Source organism: Eulemur rufifrons, chromosome 18 (genome assembly GCF_041146395.1).
Source record: "Eulemur rufifrons isolate Redbay chromosome 18, OSU_ERuf_1, whole genome shotgun sequence".
Classification (NCBI taxonomy): Eukaryota; Metazoa; Chordata; class Mammalia; order Primates; family Lemuridae; genus Eulemur; species Eulemur rufifrons.
In genome coordinates this window covers 46,600,582-46,621,774 of record NC_091000.1, presented here as the reverse complement: position 1 = coordinate 46,621,774, position 21,193 = coordinate 46,600,582, and the positions used below count along the sequence as shown (strand labels likewise).

The 21,193-nt window shown below is 41.3% G+C and overlaps 4 non-coding genes across 4 annotated transcripts; 1 reads left to right on the top strand and 3 right to left on the bottom strand.

Moving 5' to 3' along the window:
• The first annotated feature begins 6,343 nt into the window (after positions 1 to 6,343).
• TRNAK-UUU (transfer RNA lysine (anticodon UUU)) lies at positions 6,344 to 6,416 on the top strand. Its single transcript has one exon. It is a non-coding gene; the product is annotated as a tRNA-Lys (tRNA).
• A 4,162-nt stretch (positions 6,417 to 10,578) lies between these two features.
• TRNAA-UGC (transfer RNA alanine (anticodon UGC)) lies at positions 10,579 to 10,650 on the bottom strand. Its single transcript has one exon. It is a non-coding gene; the product is annotated as a tRNA-Ala (tRNA).
• Positions 10,651 to 12,663: 2,013 nt separating this feature from the next.
• Positions 12,664 to 12,770, bottom strand: LOC138399201 (U6 spliceosomal RNA). Its single transcript, XR_011236100.1, has one exon. It is a non-coding gene; the product is annotated as a U6 spliceosomal RNA (small nuclear RNA).
• A 1,958-nt stretch (positions 12,771 to 14,728) lies between these two features.
• Positions 14,729 to 14,801, bottom strand: TRNAF-GAA (transfer RNA phenylalanine (anticodon GAA)). Its single transcript has one exon. It is a non-coding gene; the product is annotated as a tRNA-Phe (tRNA).
• Positions 14,802 to 21,193: the final 6,392 nt, after the last annotated feature.

The following is a 21,193-nucleotide window of genomic DNA, read 5'->3' as shown; positions in this document are numbered from 1 at the left end:
ACAAATTTTGTTGAAAATTCTGTACTTTCTGGCGAAGGCGGGCAGGGGAAGAGTGCAGAGAAGACGGGTGTCCCGAAGCTATACGATTAATACAAAGGAAAGTAGCTGGGAACTGGAATGAGCTGAGAAGTAGAATCAAGGGGAAGGCTTGGAGGACGAGAGTGTCCTGGCTCTTGGTAGGGAGGGGGTTGAAGCTGAGTGGAGAGAAACAGTATCGGAGGCCGAGAAGGAAGACGGAAGAGAAATTGGGTTTGGTTTCTAAAGACGGATAGGCTGTGGACAGGAGCAGCAGAAGAAAGCGACCAAGTGCCGCATCTCTCTCACGCTTTCTCCAGGCACTCAGAAAGAGGGAAGGCTTCTCCTTCCTGGGTAGGTGGTTTCGAAGCGTACGTCCCCCCAAAAGATACGGTTTGTATTGCTCAAGATTCTGTGACTCTGAGAGTGCCTCAGTGCACTTTCCGTCGCCGGAAACTGAGCATTTTCGAGGGCGTGGGGTTAATTATGGAGCAGTAGCCCCGATATTGGAGGTTTTGGAAAGGAGACGTTTCCCTATGTGAAAGCGTGGTTGAGATTAAAAGCGGAATCCGCCCGCGGCTTTGTGCTTGGCGATTTCAGATACGGTCAGCAACTTCCCCCCCCACCCCACCCCGCCACCCCCGCCGCGCCGCGTGTTTGGACTTTCTCTAAGAATGAGGAAGAAATGTCAAGTATTGAATGAACGTTTTTGGTTGAAATATTAATAGATACCAAATGAGACACCGTCATACTCCCGAATAGCTCAGGTGGAAGTGCATCACTTCATTTGACTGGGAATCTAAGAGTCACGATCCTGTTCAGGTGTAGATACTTTCCATTTCCCCATAATTCAATATTTGCAGTGCACTTTGCTACTTCCATGCTCTCTTGTCTCAGTGGGGATCTGGCGAGCAAGATTTTGAACGGCGAAAGTCAGATATAACAGATTTGCGGCACTGTTGGACGGCTATTCATTCAAGCCACCTTATTCTCTGCCCTACTGTCAAATGGATAAACAAAACATTAACAAGGGATGAAGAGAAAGGTAAGGTGTCAAGAGGGCAAAGTTAATGAGGATTTAATTTTGGAGATTTGGAAAATAAGAAAGAGAAGGTCATGTTCTTAGGCAGATCCCCAAGTCTCTGGGCTTGTGTAGCCATTGGATCCTTACACTTTATTTAATAAAGTGAAGTCCAATTTTTTTTTTTTTTTTTTTTGAGACAGACTCTGGCTCTGTTTCCCTGGGCTAGAGTGCCATGGCATCAGCCTAGCTCACAGCAACCTCAAAGTCCTGAGCTCAAGCAATCCTTCTGCCTCAGCCTCCCGAGTAGCTGGGACTACAGGAATGGCCACCATGCCCAGCTAATTTTTTCTATATATTTTTAGCTGTCCAGATCATTTCTTTCTATTTTCAGTAGAGACAGGGTCTTGCTGTTGCTCAGGCTGGTCTCGAACTCCTGACCTCGAGCCTTTGCCTCCCAGAGTGCTAGGGCTACAGGCTTGAGCCACCACGTCCGACCTATTACCTGGAGATTTTAATTAAGTAAGTGTATGGCTCTGAAGGAGAGAGTATCTGCACATAGGTAGGGTGATGAGAGGTGGAAAGGACCAATTCCCTCTGAAAAGGTAAAAGTATTGTTCTTGGAGCCTGGAGTGGAACTTGCTGACTTCCAAACTGCAAGTATAAATTGAGTGCCCTAGGCACTGAAATAGCTTGGTAGGACAATCATTGCTCTGAAGAATAAATCCCTGATACTTTTGGTTAGTGGATGCCCCTAGAATGCAAGCGGGTTAACCTATAGAAAAGCTGTGCTTTATTTTAGGTAATTCCCATTGTCACCCAAAATATTGCTGAGAAAGAGAGATCAGGAACAACCAAACAAATTAAGCCTTATAGTCCCCTTTTGCTTGATGTGACACTTTTTTTCCTTGGTTCCTTGACTGCAAATGGACACAAAGTCCTCAAAGCAGCTCCTGTTTTCTCAGCACAAACCTATTTCTGAGCTTCTGATTCTCAAGCTTTTAAAATAGAACAGAGGAAAAAGAAAAGAAATAATGCGAATCCGTCTGGTCCTGGACTTTTCTTTTGGGAGGTTTATGATTACTGACTCAATCTCTTTACTGGTTATAGGTTTGCTCAGTTCTCCTAGCAATCTTGAATATAGAAGGGGGAGCCTCCAGCAGCTTTGGTCTGAGTTTCTCAAATATTGGTGTTCTTTGGTCACAATGCAAAGCAAATAATAGAACAGTTAGAAAATAAACAACTGATTAGCTTTGAATAAGTTCCTAGAAAAAGTTGGATTCCTGAACCCAGATAGTTCAGTTAATAAGCATGAGACTTTCACTGTGAGGGTGCAGATTTCAAGTGCCAGTTCAAGCATATTTCTAATAGAAGCCCTTTGAAACCCAGCTTTCTCCAGAGAAACTCTTCAGGGCATTTGCAGTGGGCATTTCTTTTTCTTTCGTTTTTAGTTTTTAAAATTATTTTATTTTGTAACTGACATATAATAATTGTACATACGACGCATATATAGTGATCAGATCAGGGTAATTAGCATATCTATCATCTCAAATAATTATCATTTCTTTGTGTTAGGAACATTAAATATCCTCCTTTTAGCTATTTGAAACTGTATATTATTGTTAACTATGGTCACCTTACCATGGTATACAACATTAGAACGTATTCCTCCTATCTAGCTATAATTTTACAGTGAGATGTTCTATTCCTCACATCCTTTCACTGGCTACCATCAGTCCAATAGAGCAAGACTGTGAGCCAAAATAACCAGAACTATTACAACATCAGTGAAATGCATCTGTACATCAGTAGTTTATTTTTTAGTGATGACATGCTAATAATAAAGTGCAGGTTATTTGTAATTACTCTGTTCACAGATTTTTTAAAATTTAATTATAATGCCACCTTTCACTTATTTCAGGTTCCTAGACTCCTCAAACCAATCTTAGAAGTCAGAGGAACTTTCCAAACAAGAAACATGCAACCATGAAGGGACTTGAACTCTCTATATTCTTGATTGGGAATAAGACACCTTACCCATTAGGCCACGCAGAGATTAGTTCCAACCTGAAGACTGAAGTGTAGTAGGAGAACATTCTGAAGATTTAACCAAAAAAAAAAAAAAAAAAAAGAATGTGCAAGGGATATAGGAGGCAATAAAATTCCATCTGAAATCCCTGACAGCAAATTACTTAGAATTAATAAACTATGAAATGATCAGAAGTGAGTAATTCTTCAAAGCCTCTCTTGTCTGAGTCTCTAATACTGATGATGCAAGTTCAGGTAGAGGAATATGAGCCAAGACTGAAGTCTGCAATGAAGGAGTGGGCGTGTCAGTGTGAGGGAGCATCGGAGTTTGATATGTTTTGATCTTTTCTGTCTCAAAAATATGATGGTGCTTTTTTTAGGGTGAAAAGTCTGTAAGCTCACACAAGACCTCCCCCTTGTCCAAAAAGCCTCAGGTATTTTGCCTAAATGTCGTGTGCCCTAAGATAACCTTTGAATTGATCCACAAGTCAACCCAGGGCGATGTTTTGTGGCACTCTCCTCCTAACTATTCCCCCCGTATATTGGTAGTATAAGAAAGATAAGAAATTCACAAATTCCTAAAGTAAACCAATTGCAGATTCTCTCAGTTTCCCCATCGTGTTGGTTTCTTGGAAGTGATGAGTTACTGGGAAGAAAAAAACAATACTTTTTTCCCCATGCCTGTGCTCAGCACTGTCTTCTTTACCCAGAGAAATTAATCTTTCCTTCACACCCGGACTTCTCCATTTGTTCCTGAATCCACTGTACAGGATTTTCTCCAGGTTTAGGTCAAAACTCAAGAACTGTTTTAGGCCAGATTCTAGATGGTATATCCTAATGTACTCTAATTTATCAAGATAATTATCCACGTTTGAGATCACTGGAGGCTAGCCCTGGGGCTGGACCAAATGAGTCTGGTTAGACCAAGGAAATGCCTTCTGCTGTTTCCTATGAAACTAATTTAGTTAAGTCCCTTTCTTTTCTGAAGTGGGTTATATGAGAAGCCTTAGATTGAGTAACAGTCCCTGATTTGATCCAGTTTGGAGAGACTATTGGCTCTAGTCAATGCTGAAGAATCAAATTCCACATTGGGTGGAATGCCTCCAGTGGGGGTGCCCCACTAGAGCTAATGTTTCAACAGACTCTCAAGCTTATTTATGTGTTTTGAGATTGTTTTCAGTTTTGGTTCCACACCTCGTTGCTAGTGGATTATATGCCCCCAAAATAGAAAATCAAAACCTCAAAAGCTATCAAATTCAAATAAACTGATATTTTTTTGTTCCGTTTGGGAGAGGAAAAAGTTCACCTGCAGAGATAGGCAGCAGTTAGTAAGATTGGCAGACTGAGCAAAACCATCAAAAATTTTTTCTTGGGAAGAATGCTATGATTCAACAGGAAGAACTGGCAGAGAGATTTGAAAGTATAATACTAAATAGCTATTAAATAGCTTTTAAATATCATATAAACTTTTGTTTATACTGATGATGCTGTTTTTCTCCAAAGCCATTTAATGCTTTCCCTGGTGCCTTCTTTTTTTATTTTTATCTGATGTGTTCTAGGCAAGATTTCTTTAAAATGTTTAAATATTTTGAACAAAAGTATTTTGTGAGGAATCCAAGGAAGATTTGAAAGCATGACATTCTTATTCTCCCTACATCAGTCTGTCTAGATAATTTCACTTGAGGAAATGGAGGAAGGACGGTGTCTATAGTGAGAGGCTTCTGTAATTGAGCTTTGAAGGAATAGTATTCATTCATTCATTCGTTCATCTTGACTAAACCAGAGGACCTGCCAAGCCCTTGATCAAATTGGGAGATATTTTAGACCTTCAGATGAAAAATCTCCCAGTTTATCTATTTTAGCCACTTTATACAAAAACTTATAATGCATGACCCTAATAGTATTCTCAACTTTGTAATTTGGAAAACACAGCATTTCCCGTGAAGTGTGATAGAAAAACATTTACTCACACAGGAAGAACTGAGATCTGCAGCCCTCATAGCATAGTTATTGGAACTCGAGAGTACGCATATGTGTGTGTGTGTGTCGGGGACGGCTACAATGAAAGGAAAGGATAGAGAAAAATCAGTGAGTACAGATTTTCTACTCAGCCTGTCACTTGCTTGTTCTTTGATACAAGCACAGCTGAGAAAACAGAGTTAGAAAATTATCTCTGGTCCACTTTTTTGTTTTTTCTTTCTTTTTGTCCTTTTTTTTTTTACTTGCTCCTTAGTAATACTTTAATGGGAATTGAAAGAGCATATGCTGGTAATATGGAGTTGTTATATTTGTTGCCACTGGTTGGGGAGAGATTCAGTAAAATACATCTTTGTTGTCTCACTCTATCTAATAGTTCCTGTGCTGGCCCATGGAATTGGAATGGCTGAGTACTAAAAGCACCACTTTTCCTTTGGATGTGAGCGATGCACAGTGAGTAAAGACATGAAGGAGAAAGAGAAAAAGGAGAACGAGAAGGAAGAAAAGGAGGAGCAGAAGAGAGAAAATGAAAGGAAGAAGTGGTTCAGACTTGATTGTGGAGTTACATCTTTTAGGAGAGCAAACACGGAGATGCAGAAAATTAAACCCAGGTCCCTTTTCTTGCTAAATCCACTCTGCTGCAATCCCTTGGATAGTTAGTTATTAAGAAAAGTTCAGTGATTAATTATCGCTTTGTCTGTGGAGAACGAATATCTGGCGGAACAGGGCTTGCTGTGTTTAACAACACTCTTTCTGAAACCTTCAGACTGTGGTAATATTAGCAAAAGCGACACAGAATACTAGACCAAAAGACACTATTCCCCAGTGGTTTTCTCTCTCTGGTCAGCCAGCTCTGAGGTCCGCTTGTCAAAGAATGCCAACAGAAAGGGACCCATTATGGAAGTTCTCTTTCGTCTTCAACTTCTTCCTCCTTCACCTTTCTTCCCCTCTTCCTACAAATGCTGCCAGAAAAACGCACAAGACAATACTGAGGGATGCCACAGAAGTAGCTCAAATGTTGACTCAAGAAACAGGTGCAGGTACTTGGCGGGAATGAAACCCTGTGTATCTTAAGTAACTCGGCAGTGCTTGGTCTAGGAGACACTGCACCTCTGGTTCTGAAAACCTAGAGAAGGGAGACAAGGAAGAGGGAAGGAAAATGTTCCTAGTAGTTATAACATCTCTCTCAAACAAAATCCTATTCGCAGTGAGAATTCAAGGGATGCGATTTGCAAAGTAGAACATTAAACATTAAACGAATTCGCCAAATGTCAGAACCTCAACAAGCAGCTTCATCTGGGAGCCTGGATAGCTCAGTCGGTAGAGCATCAGACTTTTAATCTGAGGGTCCAGGGTTCAAGCCCCTGTTCAGGCGGTATGAGAGTGGGTTTTTATCTCGGATAATTTTCACTGACTGAATACAGGAAGTTCAAATAGTTGCTTGTACAAGGATTGAAACTTTGCTTACTTTACGCCTTAGGATCTTGGCATGATTTCCGTGATGAAGTTACCAACTCGAGGGGAAACCTTTTGAAAGTTGTTTTCCAAACAGCAGACTACTCAAGTCTGGAACTCTGTACAGACAGCTGACATGGAGATTTGGATTTTTATGTAGTTTTAGGAAGAAATTCTCCTTCATCACTGAAGGATATTGACTGAAAATAAAATCAGTCAAAACTTCTGTACTCTAAGAACAAAGAAAAAGATCTTGAAAGTAGCAAAAGAGATACAACACCATACCTATAAGGAAAAACAATTTGAATGACAGTAGATATCTCATCAGAAACCATACAGGTCAGAAAGAATGGCACATTTTTCAAGTACTGAAAGACAAGAATTGTTGATTCAGAATACTCTATCCAGAGAAAATGTCCTTCAGGACTGAAGAAGAAAGCAAGACATTCTCAGAGAAAAGGAAACTAAGATAATTTGCTCCTTCCTTCAACTTCTTTTCCCTCTGCCTTCAAAGGCTGTCACACAGAAAGTAATGTAGGTGGATACAAAAACAGAAGTGTGAGTGCAGCCTCAGGGGATGTAGGTCTAGGCTAGGAATAAGAAAGAGGTGGGATTCACAGTATTTAGAAGTGAAGACCCTTGAGTACGAGTCGTCCCCAGTGGTTAGCGTCGCCGACGCCTGGGCAAGCGCAGATTTTCGTCTTGGGGACGCTGTGGCTCTAGTTCTGAGACTCAGAAAACGAAGGATGGGGCAGGAGAAAGAGTACCACCTGCGAAAGGAACTCGCTGTTTACCAAGTCAGTTCTTCAGGCCCCATTGTCTCTGGAAGGAAAGGGCTTGGTGAGACAGCCAACTCAGGTTCTAGCGTGGAGGAAAACGTACATCACCTCCGATCGGGAAGGCCAGGAATTGACATTGCTTAAAAGCTCCTCACCCCTCTCCACACACCCCCTTCCGTCGATGCTGAAAATCAGCCAGATTTGACAGGGCCTTAGAGACGCGCACGTAAATGAGCTGAGGTACTTGGGACCTTTAATACCAGGGGAGGAGTTAGTAGGTAAAGTGGAAAGAGGGATCAGGACGCGGCGAGTGCTAAGAAGAGCGAAGCTGAGACGCGGCGGGGCGCCTGGCTGCGGCGGCCGGGGAGGAGGTGGAGGAGGAGGGGGCGGGCGAGCGCTTAAGGTTGGCCTGAGATTTGGGTGGCGGAGAGACGGGGAGCGGCCGGGGTGTCCATCTCCTGGGCTTACTCTGTGTACGCAGTAAGTACATGGGCCCAGTCCCTGTAAAAGAAGTGAGCTGAAAGCGCTTTCCCTCAAGAAGATAGCCCTCGTTTTGCCCAAGACTGCCGAGGCTCTGAAAGCGTCTCGCGGCTCTTTTCGTCGCTGGGGCGCTGGAGAACACGAGTACGGTGGAGTTTTAGTTTTCAGTTCATGCTGGTGGTATTGTGACTTCTGAGGGAGCTGCGGGGAAGCCACGTATTTCCAATCCCCATGTGTTTTTAAGAGGGAAAGTGTTGAACGCCGAAGCAGGATCCACGTGAGTCTTTGGGTTTCAGCATCTCAAATATAGGAAGGAAAGAGTGTTTTTAGCTTGTTGAGCTTGTAATGCAACACGTGAAAAATAAGAAAGGTAAGGCAGGAACAGAATATTTTAAACTTGAAGTGGTTTTCAGAAGGACTACTCCGTTGTTTTTATAAGTAGTTCAATCGGTAGGGTATCATCATTTCAACCTACAGGGCTGGGAAGAGAACCTCTATTAGTCTAATACCTTAGGCTTTCTTCCACATAAGCAAACCTCTGGAATTCAGATTTCTTTCTAGAGAATCTCGCTAGTGCTTTTGTAGTGGGTTTCTATATTGCCCACATCCAGCTCTTGGAAGCATGAAGAATTGGGAAAAGTCAACATTACCATACAATAGAAGACCCTTACAAGAGTTGGAAGTGGAAATACAGCAGAGGCTTAGGTGGAGAGAAAGATAAAAATGTGAAAAGGTATCATAGAAGGTGGTTAGACAGGATTTTTCTTCCAAGGAAGGAGAGGAATGGTCTGTTAACTGCAAAGAAGTCTCTTTCAGTAGCATGAGCCTGACTTAATGCTGGGAAGATATTTTAGTTGCATTGCATGTATAGAGTAGATTTTATTTTAACAACTTAATGTTAGACCAGAAGACTGTCAGAATTGGTGGGAACTGGAGAGGCAGCCAAGGTCAGGGTCCCATCAGATAGAAAGAGAATGACTATAGTATCTGTGGCGGCCCTTGGAAACTTCTAAGTCTGGGTTTCAAATTGAGAGGACCAAATATTAATAGCTTGATGTGACCTCACGTATTTAGGCTGGAAGGAGTTTTCTGTTGTCCATTATGAGTTCTTGCACAGAAAAATCAAGGACTCATTTGTATGACCGCCAAAGTTGCCTGAAATATTGCAGGTCTCAAAGAGGTGAGAAACCTACCTCCATCCCTGATGTAAGGCAAATACAGACCTTGCTCACTTTCCTCGGTGGTTTGAGTCCTTGATTGAGAACGGGCAGGGAACCCTGGGAGCAACGCTTCCTTCTCAGCACACACCTGGAGCTGAGCCTATCCTGAAACTTTTAGACTAGTGCTTCTCAAACTTTAGCAACAGCATCACTGAGGGCTTATTAAAACAGGTCTCTGGGCCCCACCCTCAGATATTCTGATTCAATAGATCTGAGGGTGGATCTGGAATTTGGCATTCTGCTTACAGCACCCTAATCCTCCCACCCCTTAGTCTCCTGTGCAGTGTCCACTCTGGCTGACATGACAATGTTTGCTTAAAGTGTCTGGAGAGAACAAGTGGATAATAGAAAAAAAAAAAATAGAAAATACATGGAATATTTGCATTACCTCCCTTCCCCCAAAAAATGCATCCTGAAACAAATACGTAATTGGCCTCAGGGCACACAGCCAATCTTCACCTAAGCAAATTTCACCAGACATTATCCCTCTGAAAGCCTTTTGTGGATATTTTCACTGGACAAGGGAATCAAGAAATAAGGACATCCCAGGCTGATAAAGAGTGTTAGACTGGAGGACAGGGAACAATCACTATATTCTGTTGCCTCCAAAAGACACTGATTTAACAGGAAATATGTACACAGACAACAGCAGCTTTGAAACCATAGAGTATTGTAAATCCTTAAAAGGTGCCATCAGTGGTTCAGAAATTCCTAGCACTTTCTTGTCATACAATGCAGACATAATGGGATTAAGCAAGAAACAAAAGAGGAAATGTTCGTTCATTTGTTTTACCGTTGAAAAGTGCCCCAAACACCTGCAATCCACCCACCTTTTAATTTACATCTGTTTTCCATGGTGACAGAAAACTCTTTTCCTGCTTCTTCATATGGGGGCCTCCATTTGCTGTTGACAGAGGTTTCCAGGCAATGTTTCATTTTAAAGATGAAAATGAAGTGACTGAGGAAATAAATCTTATGGAATATCAAGCAGGAATGTGTTGGTCCGTATTTATCTCTTCTACTTTCGTATTGAAAGACCTCTAATTCCCCGACAGTCTTCGTTCGGTTGTCCAGCGTCCTGCCACTCACTCATCTAAAACGACTAGAGATCCACAGGAGTCCTTGTTCAGCACTGGATCAAACTGTCGGCTGCGCTCTCTGCGCAGGCGGACAGAGAGAGGCTGGAGGAGAAATCAGTGGACATATGCTTTCGCTCTGTTCTTTGGCCCAGAAAACAAAAAGAACTAAAGGAACCTGTCCGCGGAGCGCCTTTCTCCCTTCTTTTTCTTTGTCTTTCAGTCTCTTTAATAATAGTACAAAATGAGAACCATCGTGAACCGCGGATGTGCACGCTTTTGTTTGGGTTCAAGAGACCCTGTCTCCTCCCCCACACCCGTCCCTCGCCTTTTCTTCTTCCATCTGCCTTCTTAATTACCTTAGGTGTTGTCGAGGCTCATAACATGGAGATGCGAGAGAATTCAAGGCAATCCATTGAGTTACAGTTTTACTTTCTATATGAGCAGAAATTGAAAAAATTCAGGAGAGCTAAATATATATTTCTCGAGAAATAGGCTCAAGTACAGTCGAAGTGGAAAAGAAAGCCTGGAGGTGCCGGGGATCGAACCCGGGGCCTCATACATGCAAAGCATGCGCTCTACCACTGAGCTACACCCCCTTTCTTGAAGGTATTTTCTTTAGCATTTGTCTGGAAATCTTATTTTCTGAGGCTTTGGCTCTGTCAGCTTTCTGGCTGGTCAGTATTAAGGAGCATCGGCAGACACCTTGGGCAGATGTTCAGGTAACAATGGGAAATATAGATTGTTTAGAGTACTGTGTAGCTGCGGTCACAACCCCCTGGCCGCAGACTTGTTAGGGGCCAAGCCACAGAGCGCCGCCGCGCCTCGTCCCCTCCGCCGTGGAAAAATTGTTTTCCATGAAACTCCGTGGGAGTGGGGGGAGGTGGGTGGCTCACAGCAGTAGGTGACCGGCGGGGGAGCAAGCAAAGCTTCACCTGTCTTTACAGCCGCTCCCCATCTCTGGCATCACCGCCTGAGGTCCGCCCTCCCCCTTCACGTCCCCCTCCCACCCCGTCCGCGGAAAAATTGTCTTCCATGAAACCGGTGTCTGGTGCCAAAAAAGTTGGAGACCGTTGCTGTATAGGACTTCAAATGGAGGGCAAAAGATTGAAAATAAAGGCCAGATTTGATGGAGGACAGCCACAGTCAGAAGAAAACCTGAGAAGGATGCATTCAGCATTTCATTATAAGGGGCTTTTCTTTCTAATCTAGGCACTCAGATTAAGTTATCTAATTTAGGAAGCCCTGCTAATCGTCGTAAAGAGAAATTCATAAGGTGTGAATGAACAACAGCTTCAGGGTAGAGAGAAGAGTTGAATTATGAGAGGCTGAAGATAAATAGGATTTAAGGGATAAGGAAAAATAAGTGGTTGAAGTATTTATTTAGAAAAACAAACAAACATGTTATTACCAAACAGAAGGACATGCAAAAATGGGGAGGTTTTTTATCAACTCTTTTGGGAATGAGAAGAAGATTGGGAGATAAAGAAGAAGATTGGGAGAAAAAGAAAATGAGCTAGCTCTGCTCATGTTAAATTCAGCACATCAGTGTAGCACAGTTGTGAGGATGTTACATAGCCAACTCAGGCAATTACTCTGGTCTCCAGCCTGGGATTTGTGACTAATCAGCAGGCATATACGCAGAGAGTGGATAAAGACCAAAAGGTATGCTTTGAGATTGGGATTACAAGCCAAATTTGTGTTACTTGTAGAAAACAAACAAATAAGTTTGCTCCTACACAGTTCTTGAACCCTGGTTTTTATCATGATTAAGACTGGGTTCTTTGAACTACATAAGAAAATTAAAAGAAAACCTATTTCCTGGAACCAGATTCCTAGTGGCTATTACTCTTTCTCATTCTGGTTTGCCCATATATGAACCTTTGCCAACATTCATAAAATAACATTGATCCCTTTTGAAATTGGCAGAATATGAGTTGTATGGCAGACTTGTCCTTTCAGTTGGCTCATGGGATTTTTAGAATAAAAATGGGAAACAATGAGTGATAGGTTTCATTGAAGGAGAGATTTAGAAAAATGTCACACACAAAACTGATGAGTATGTGTATGCCCTTGCTTGTCTACCCATGTGCACGTGTTAATGCTGGGAAGGATTATCTTAACCATTTGATGCTGTAAAAGCAATATTAGGACAGTTTGCAGAACACTCCATCATCATGTTATGTTACACTTGGAGAAGCCTGAATGTCTATTGGATTCTTGGGAATTCATGATAAGAAGGTATACTTCTTTGTTTGCCTCATAAAAATGGGAATTAAAAAAAAATTAAATATCTGTAGCAATCTTTAGACTATCTACCAGCAATACTATTGGAACATCTTTTTGTGCATAAGCTGTAGGATGAGTTCATTTAACATAGGATTCCTCTGAGGAATTAATCATTTAATTTTGGTGACAGAACACACTCATCTCATACCGACTCAGTTCAGAAAACCTAAAAATATATAAAGTACATGTTTAAACACACATTGCCCCATATATTTGTCATTAGCCATATTGGCTATTGAATCCTTGAAATTGCCTAGTCCAAAGTGAGATGTGCTGTAAGTGTAAAATACACAACAGATTTCAAAGATGTAATATGACTTTTTATTTTTATGGAACACTTCACAAATTTACGTGTCATCCTTGCTCAGGGGCCATGCTAATCTTCTTTGTATCGTTCCAATTTTAGTATATGTGCTGCTGAAGTGAGCACTAATATGACTTTTTAAATGTAAAATATCTCACTAATAATTTTAAGATTGATTACTTATTGAAATAATGTTTTGGAAATACAAGCTGATTTAAATATATTGTTAAAATTAATATTACCTTTTTATTTATTTATTTTTTTTGAGACAGAGTCCTGCTCTGTTACCCTGGCCAGGGTGCCGTGGCATCAGCCTAGCTCACAGCAACCTCAAACTCCTGGGCTCAAGCAATACTTCTGCCTCAGCCTCCCAAGTAGCTGGGACTACAGGCATAGGCCACCATGCCCGACTAATTTTTTCTGTACATTTTTAGTTGTCCAGCTAATTTCTTTTCTATTTTTAGTAGAGACGGGGTCTTGCTCTTGCTCAGGCTGGTCTTGAACTCCTGAGCTCAAAGGATCCTCCCACCTCGGCCTCCCAGAGTGCTAGGATTACAAGCATGAGCCACGGCACCCAGCCTTACCTTTTTATTTTTTAATTTGACTACTTAAAAATGTATAATTACAAAAATGGTTCTCATTTATGACTTGTATTATCTTTCTATTGAACAACACTGTCTAGAGAAGACATTATCTATTTAGGTGCTGTTCTTGGAGAATCCCAGAGCAAGAGAACATGGAGCATTTGTCTCCTAGTAATTAAGGTCAATGCCATGAATGGACCTGACAGAATGCCTTTATATGCATGATCTCCTTTGATCTTTATAACATTGCTTTTTAGATTGTCATTATTGTCCTCATTTTTAAGCTATTGAATGGGAGAGAAATCATGCTTGGGAATTACCCTACGCCTCCTACCTCAATAGAATGTAAAGGAATTGTTACTGTGTTGGCAACAAAGCACTCAATGATACTGTTTGTCCAGTGAAATATTTCTTAATGAAATAAAACACAAACTTTTGAGTTGAGGAAGTCTAGGTGACCCAGTGGATAAAGTGTCTGATGCCCAGTTCTTGTACAATCAATGTCCCTACCCTGATGTTGCTTCTCATTTTGTACCAATTTTCATTTTGCAGCTTGATGCAGTTCTGAGGTTGGAGCATTGTAGATTATTGTCTCTTCACATAGTGTCCAGGAGTTGTCAGTGGAAAACAGACACTGTGAAACTGAAACAGTAATTTGAAAGGAAAAAAAAGTTCAAAATTACACACATACAAATCTCTTATCCCCAACACAGAATTTCAAGTGAGGAGTTGAAGTTAATGAGGGAAAATGGGGTATAAGCACCTAAATCTTGATGACTTTACTGTCCATTTGCTTTCCGTTTTCAGTATTCTAGGTCCCTTCATGAATGCTTGACAGAATAATTCATATAGAAATGCTTGTTTTTGTTCTTTCTTGGACACCGAAACAGAAATAAGTTAAGATTTGGAAATTCTAGACACGGGTGCAAGACTGAAGAAATGTCTTGTTAGCAAGAAAACTCAGAAAGTTCTTGTAATAGTTTAAAAGATCAATGATGTTCAACAATTTTTTTTTATTGCAGCAGTTTAACAATGAAGTTGACTCAAGATACAAAGCAAGGTTTTGTTATTTGCAAATTTTATCTTGCATATACCACACCCACATGTATACACTCACACAGTATACTAATTATTTTTCTAAAGGGTTTTTTTCTTCACATTTCTTGTGATTAAAACCAACCTCCCTCCCCACACACATACATAACATCAAATCAGAAATGAATTGTAAGTGCAACAGCATACAGCATATTGGAATTTCTTCTGTTTTAAACTAATAATCTCCTAGGTTTTAAAACTTTGAATAAAATATGCACTGTATCAGTTAACACTTCATTGAAGCACACAGTGGAATATACAAACAAGAGAATGATAAAAAAGTACATATGCACATTACCTCGATTGAATTTGCAAAAAAAGAGTTGTAGTTAGATAGACACACTTCTGAGATTAGTGTGGAAGTGTTATATAGGGGATGAACATCACGGGGCCTTAAAACAAGGCTGCCGAAACCCGGGATCGAACCAGGGACCTTTAGATCTTCAGTCTAACGCTCTCCCAACTGAGCTATTTCGGCTGACTGAACAAGGTTTTTTTTTAGGGGTTCTTTCCAAATATTGAAACGTTCATTTGTAGGTCAGTGTATTTTTCAGTACTTAATTTTATTCAATATCACTGACCCAAAAAATATGGGCTCAACTAGAATCTGTGTCTGAAAATAGGATCCGATTTTGGGAGCTGAATGAGTCGGCAGAAAACTGGGGAGAAAAGGCGGGGAACGGGGAAAAGCAGAATATGCTTTCAGGTTTGGTCATCTCCTAGTGTCCCACGACCCAAGCACTATTCAGAAAACTAAGGGAATTCAAAGTGAAATTATGTAGCCTTTTCCTTTTCTCTTCTTTCGGTTCTTCTTTTTCTATCTTTCTCTTCAATGACAGGGCAAACAGGAACAGAGGATTATTGGGCACTTTAACGTGATGGCGGCTTCTGGCTTCCTATTAAAATATCCTGAGCGACCCAGGCTTTTTCGCCATTCCCTCCCTTATATTCGTTTTCTTTGTCCTAACACATCCCCTCTGGGTAGGTGCGGAAACTCAGGGAGTGGAAATAGGAAGTGTAATGTGATTTTTTTAGTGTGACCATGCACAACGTCTTTTTTTTTTTTTTTTTCTTTTTTCTTTCTTTTTTTTTTCGAGACAGGGGAAGCGGGAAGAATCCCTTGCATACTCCTGCACTCCTGGGCTCAAGGGATCCTCCTGCCTCAACTTCCGGAGTAGCTGGGACTACAGGCCCGCACCACCTCACCCAGCCAAAATGTGTTTTTAAAAGGAGGAAAGTAAAGGCTTGTTGGGAATTGTGAAAAGCACATGAATCTGTATGATTTCAAACGCTCTTACAAGGAGAAGACACACTACCACTGAGCCACACCTCTATCAAGACAGAAACATCATAAGGATCCTCCTTGAATTTTTAGTCATATTTCTGGGGGATATTCAAAGATACGATAGTTGGCCGGGTAGACTATCCACTGTCTCAAATCCCGCTATTTCTTAAACCTCTAACCTATATCTTCTTAAGCTGCTAGGGGAAATGTAAGAGAATCACAAACCAAATAACACTGTTTCTGCACCTAGAGCATTTCACACCTCTATTCCGTTCCAAGGTTTCCTCTCCAGCAAACTGCCTGGGGGCATTTTCCCCATAGCCACTAGGAAAGATCGCTAGATTGAACATTTTCTTGTGTCTTCAACTTTTCTTTTTCTCTCCATCTTTGCTCTTTCTTCCGCTTACACAATTTTTTAAGCCCCCTCCTCTTTAAAAAGAGAAGATGAGCCTCAGCCTGGGAGAAGATATTTCAATGCTTATATTTTTACTAAGGACTCTTATCTGACATGTTAAGAACTCCTACAAAACACTAAGAAAAAGGCTAAAAACTCAATAAGAAAGCAAACTAACACGCACTTCACAAAAATGGCTATTTAACTATTTAAAATGAGCTCAACATCATTTCCTATCAGGGAAATGCAAATTAAAAACACATCAGAATAATACCACTCTTCCCCACGATCGTTTAACCTAAAAGAAATGACAATATCAAATGTTGCTGAATATGTGGAGCAACTGGAACACTCATATATTGCTGATGAGACTGTGAACTGATACATCTACACTGGGAAGCTATTTGGAAATAGCAACTAAGACTAAATATACACGTAATCTATGACCCCAAAGCTCCACAGCTACATTTATACCCAAAAGATATGCCTGCGCATTTCCATTTAAAGACATGTACAGGAATGTTTATAGCAGCATTAGGAATTTCAGCAAAAAACTAGGAGAATTCCAAATGTACATGGACAGTAAAATGAATTAATAAATTGTGATGTCCAGTATTCATATAATGCAAAACTCCAAAGCAATGGAAGAGAACTACAGCTACTAGCAACAGTAGTTAAAGTATCTTTTTTTTTTTTAATGTTGAGTGAAAGAATCCATACTCAAATGAGTATTTATTTGCTGTGGTTTCAAAGTGTTCCCTCCAAAATTCAGATGTTGTCAATGTGATAGTATTAAGAAGTGAGGCTCCTCCCTCATGAATAAAATTAGGTGCCCTTGCTGTGTGTGAGGACACAAGAAGAAGACCCTCACCAGGCATCAGATGCCAGTGCCTTGATCTTGGACTTTTCCATCTTCTAGAACAGTGAGCAAATAAATTTCTGAATTTATAAATTACCTATAAAATGGACTAAGACAATTTTTAGGGTCTTGATCTATTGCCCAGGCTAAAGCGCAATGGCTTGATGCTCACTGCAACCTCAAACTTGGACTCAAGGGATCTTAGCCCCCAGAGTAGCTGGGACTACAGGCGCTTGCCACCACGCCCAACTATTTTTTTTTTTTAATTTCTCGTAGCGATGGATTCTCATTTTACCCAGGCTGGTCTCTAACTCCCAGGCTCAAGCGATCCTCCAGCCATGGTCTCCGAAGTACCAGGTTTACAATTTTATGATTTTATTTATAATATTTAAAACATAAGAATAAATAATCGGTGGTCACAGAGGTCAGAGAATGGGGTTGATTGGGGTGGGGCACGAGGGACATTTGGTCTGAGTGTTGGTTACATAATAATAACCCATAAGCTGAATAATTAAGTTTATGCATTTTACTTTATGTAAATGAAGCCTAAATTTAAATAACAATAAGGAAGTATCTCCTTGGATACCTCCTGTCTTCCAGTACATTCTATCTCTTCTTTAGTGTTTTTTTAAAATTGTGGTCTGCAGACTTGGCCTAAGAATTGTTTTTTACCTATCTATGAGCATTAGAAATTCTTATATCAATTCGAAAGTGCCAAGGCATTGGACTCCTCTTCTTAAATAATATAGAAACAATTTAGGGGGTTTTCAGAATTTCAGAAATAATCCTCTCTGGAATGAGGAAATCGCTGTGGCAGACCATAACTTACAAAGTGAATTTTAACAAAACCTTCCATGTGTCTGGACAGTTTTCAAACTATCTCTTACTGGAAAAAAATCGAGTTTTTTTGTTTTTAGTCAAAATGTGGTGCGTGGGTCAATTAGGATATAAGTTTTTGGAGAATTTCTTCCAAAAAATATTTTATATTCTTTCACAGATTTTTTTTTCTCTCGGTTGCAATGTCCCAGCACTCCCAGAGACAGGAAACAATATTCCCGTACCGTAGGTTTACCCCCCGCCACGCATCTCTCCTCAACTGGGCCCAGCTTCAGCCTATGCTGACGAAACGCCGCGTTGAGCATACAGGGAAGGGGAGAAAAATAGAAAGTGATGTGGAAATTAAAACAGCAACTACACCCGAATCTCAAAACAGTGCTTGAAATGTGCGTAAACCGGACAAGGAGTGCGCTGACGTATAGCGGAAACTTCATTCCGGAGTAAACCGCGGGGAAGATGGACCGAGAACAGCGCGCCGGCCGGCCTGGAGCGGGAAGAGGCGGGGTGGGCGAAGTGGAGGAAGAAAAGGAGCAACGGGAGAGCGATGAAGAGGGCAAGGAAAAGCATCCTCGCGATTATTGGGATTTGAATGGACGGGGTGGTAGAGTGAGTCTAAGCGCCACATCTCCCCGTGGTTTCCTCTGGATATGAAGGAGGAGAGAGTCCCTTTTGCCTATAGGGAGGTGGGCTGCACCAAGAAGAGGGTCCGGTTCGTTTCGCCCCGGCTGTCGTAGCTTCCAGAGCGCCTCACTGCCATTTTCGTCGCTGGATAGACAAGCTGAGCACTTTGATGTTGCGTTTTTGTTTGTGGTTCAGGATCCGCTGATATAGGTAGCTCCTGAGGTAGCCGCGCGGATTTCCCGATTTCCTGCGTGCGGATGTTGAGAATAAAGCGAGGTCTGCCGGCGGCTTTGAGATTGAGCACTACGGTGGAAAAGTCTAATTTATTAGGTTTTGCTTGAAATGCAAAAAATGAGAAAGTAAGATTCTGTTTGTTTGCTCCACATATTTCTAATTCTTAGAAGCCTATTGGAACCCAGCTTTCTCCGGAAGAAACTCTTCTGGTGTTTGCAATGAGGTTCTTTACTCCGCACATCCTGCTCTTGACTCAAAAGAAGTCTGAAGCATTAGACTGTGGCTGCGGAAAGGCATAGTCTCTGCACAAGCCGTGTTCACTACCTATATGGCCACCGTCTTCGTAGGCGCAGAGACAACATAGTTGAGACTTTCACATGTCGAGTGAGTTGACTTCAAAATTGACTTTAGGGATGACTTGTGACCACCTGGTAGACGGTGGACAGTTACAGCTTTTGAAGTGAGAAAAAAAAGAGGCTACATTATGGAAGCCCTCCATGTTGCTCGGCTTCTGCAGATGGACAGAGAGATTACTTTTCTGTTTTCTGGATATTTAGTACCTTGATTTTCTTCTTTGGTGGCATGAAACAGGGCTGAAAATAAAAGGAGATTTAAAAAAAAAAAACCAACAAGATGGTATTAAGATGCTGGCAGAGTATCATCCTGTGAATTTCTCCTTAGCACCGTGATACCGGAATCTGAAACTGTGCAAACAGCTCTGATCTGGAGATAGGGGTTGTTCAGTAGCTTAGAAGAAGGATATTTCTGGAGAGTAAGTAGAGTGAAGTTGAAAATAATTCACTGTGTAAAAGACATAAAAAAGACATCTGGGCCGGGCGCGGTGGCTCACGTCTGTAATCCTAGCACTCTGGGCGTCCGAGGCAGTGGATCATTTGAGCTCAGGAGTTGGAGACCAGCCTGAGCAAGAGTGAGACCTCGTCTCTACTAAAAATAGAAAGAAATTATATGGACAACTAAAAATGTATATAGAAAATATTAGCCGGGCATGGTGGCACATGTCTGTAGTCCCAGCTACTCGGGAGGCTGAGGCAGAAGGATTGCTTGAGTCCAGGACTTTGAGGTTGCTGTGAGCTAGGCTGATGCCATGGCACTCTAGCCTGGGGGACAGAGCAAGACTCTGTTTCAAAAAAATGAAAAATAAATAAAAAGTATAATAACCACATAAGCCAGTAACATAGTCATTTATCACCATTACCAAGTATTATGTACCCTAAATAATTGCATATACTATACTTTTATACAACTGGCAGCTCAATGTTTGTGTACACCAGCGTCACCACAAACATGTGTTATGACCTGACCACTACAATGTCACTAGGCAATAGAAATATTTCAGCCCATTATAATTTATTTATTTATTTATTTATTTTTGGACAGAGTCTCACTCTGTCACCCAGGCTAGAGTGCTATGGCATCAGCCTAGCTCACAGGAACCTCAAACTCCTGGGCTCAAGCAATCCTCCTGCCTCAGCCTCCCGAGTGGCTCAGACTACAGGTGCGGCATCTTTGCTATTTTTAGTAGAGACCTGGGTCTTGCTCTTGCTCAGGCTGGTCTCGAACTCCTGACCTCAAGGGATCCCCAGCCTTGGCCTTCCAGAGTGCTAGGATTACAGGCATGAGCCACTGTGCCCAGCCTTAGCCCATTATAACATTATGAGATCACCATAGGATGTGTGTGGTCTGTGGTTGACCAAAACATCCTTACGCAGCACACGACTGTATTCGTTTCAGACTTCTGACTTCCAGAAGTGTGAAAGAATAAATTTCTGTTGTTTAAAGCCACCTAATTTGTGATAATTTGTTGCAGCAGCAATAGAAAATTAGTCAACCACACAAGTTTCTTCTACTCTGCCAGCTGCGTTAAGTGATTTTGAGGCTCACGAAGTTTAAGTACTGTAGCATTGAAATGAATGTCTTAGGTCATATGTTTACTACTCTTGTGACCATGCAATGAAAAAAGAATAAGATACCTGAGGGTGCATTTCACTGGCGAGTAGTTGGCGAGGGTTAGAGGCACTGGGAATCAAACCTGAGGCTTCCGACATGTGGGGCATGCATTCTGTCACTGAGCTACATCCTCTCATGCTGGGAGCACTTTTTATAGTCCTTCAGAAAATATCTCACTATATCTGTGAGCTCCCATTCCTGTGTTCATTGTTTTAGTACTAAGTGTTGGGTGTAGAAGCAAGATTTGTGACTGCCTTAAGATAGAAAGACTCCAGTAAGCTGTGGGGGATACTTTATTTTAGCAAATAAAACTTGAAATACAATGGAAAATATTGGAAACTTATTGCATCAGAAAATTGACCAGCTTTCCCTAGATAAAACGTTCTTGCTATTGCTGTTTGCTCAACAGGAATATTAAGAGCAAAACTTTGATGGGGAAATCCCCAAGTCAGAATAAAAACCACATGCAATTTGTTATTCATTACTAAGGATCTTTTCATTTTGTTACAGCATGAAGGCAACTAAGGAGGTTCGCAATATAGTCCAGAATAATGCTCAAGGCATAAATTAAATAGCAGATTCAGGGAGGCAGAAAAGGTTGAAATTCTGAGAATGAGTTAATAGGTATCTAGACATGGCATTGAGAGACTTACTGGATTTACAGAGCAAAGC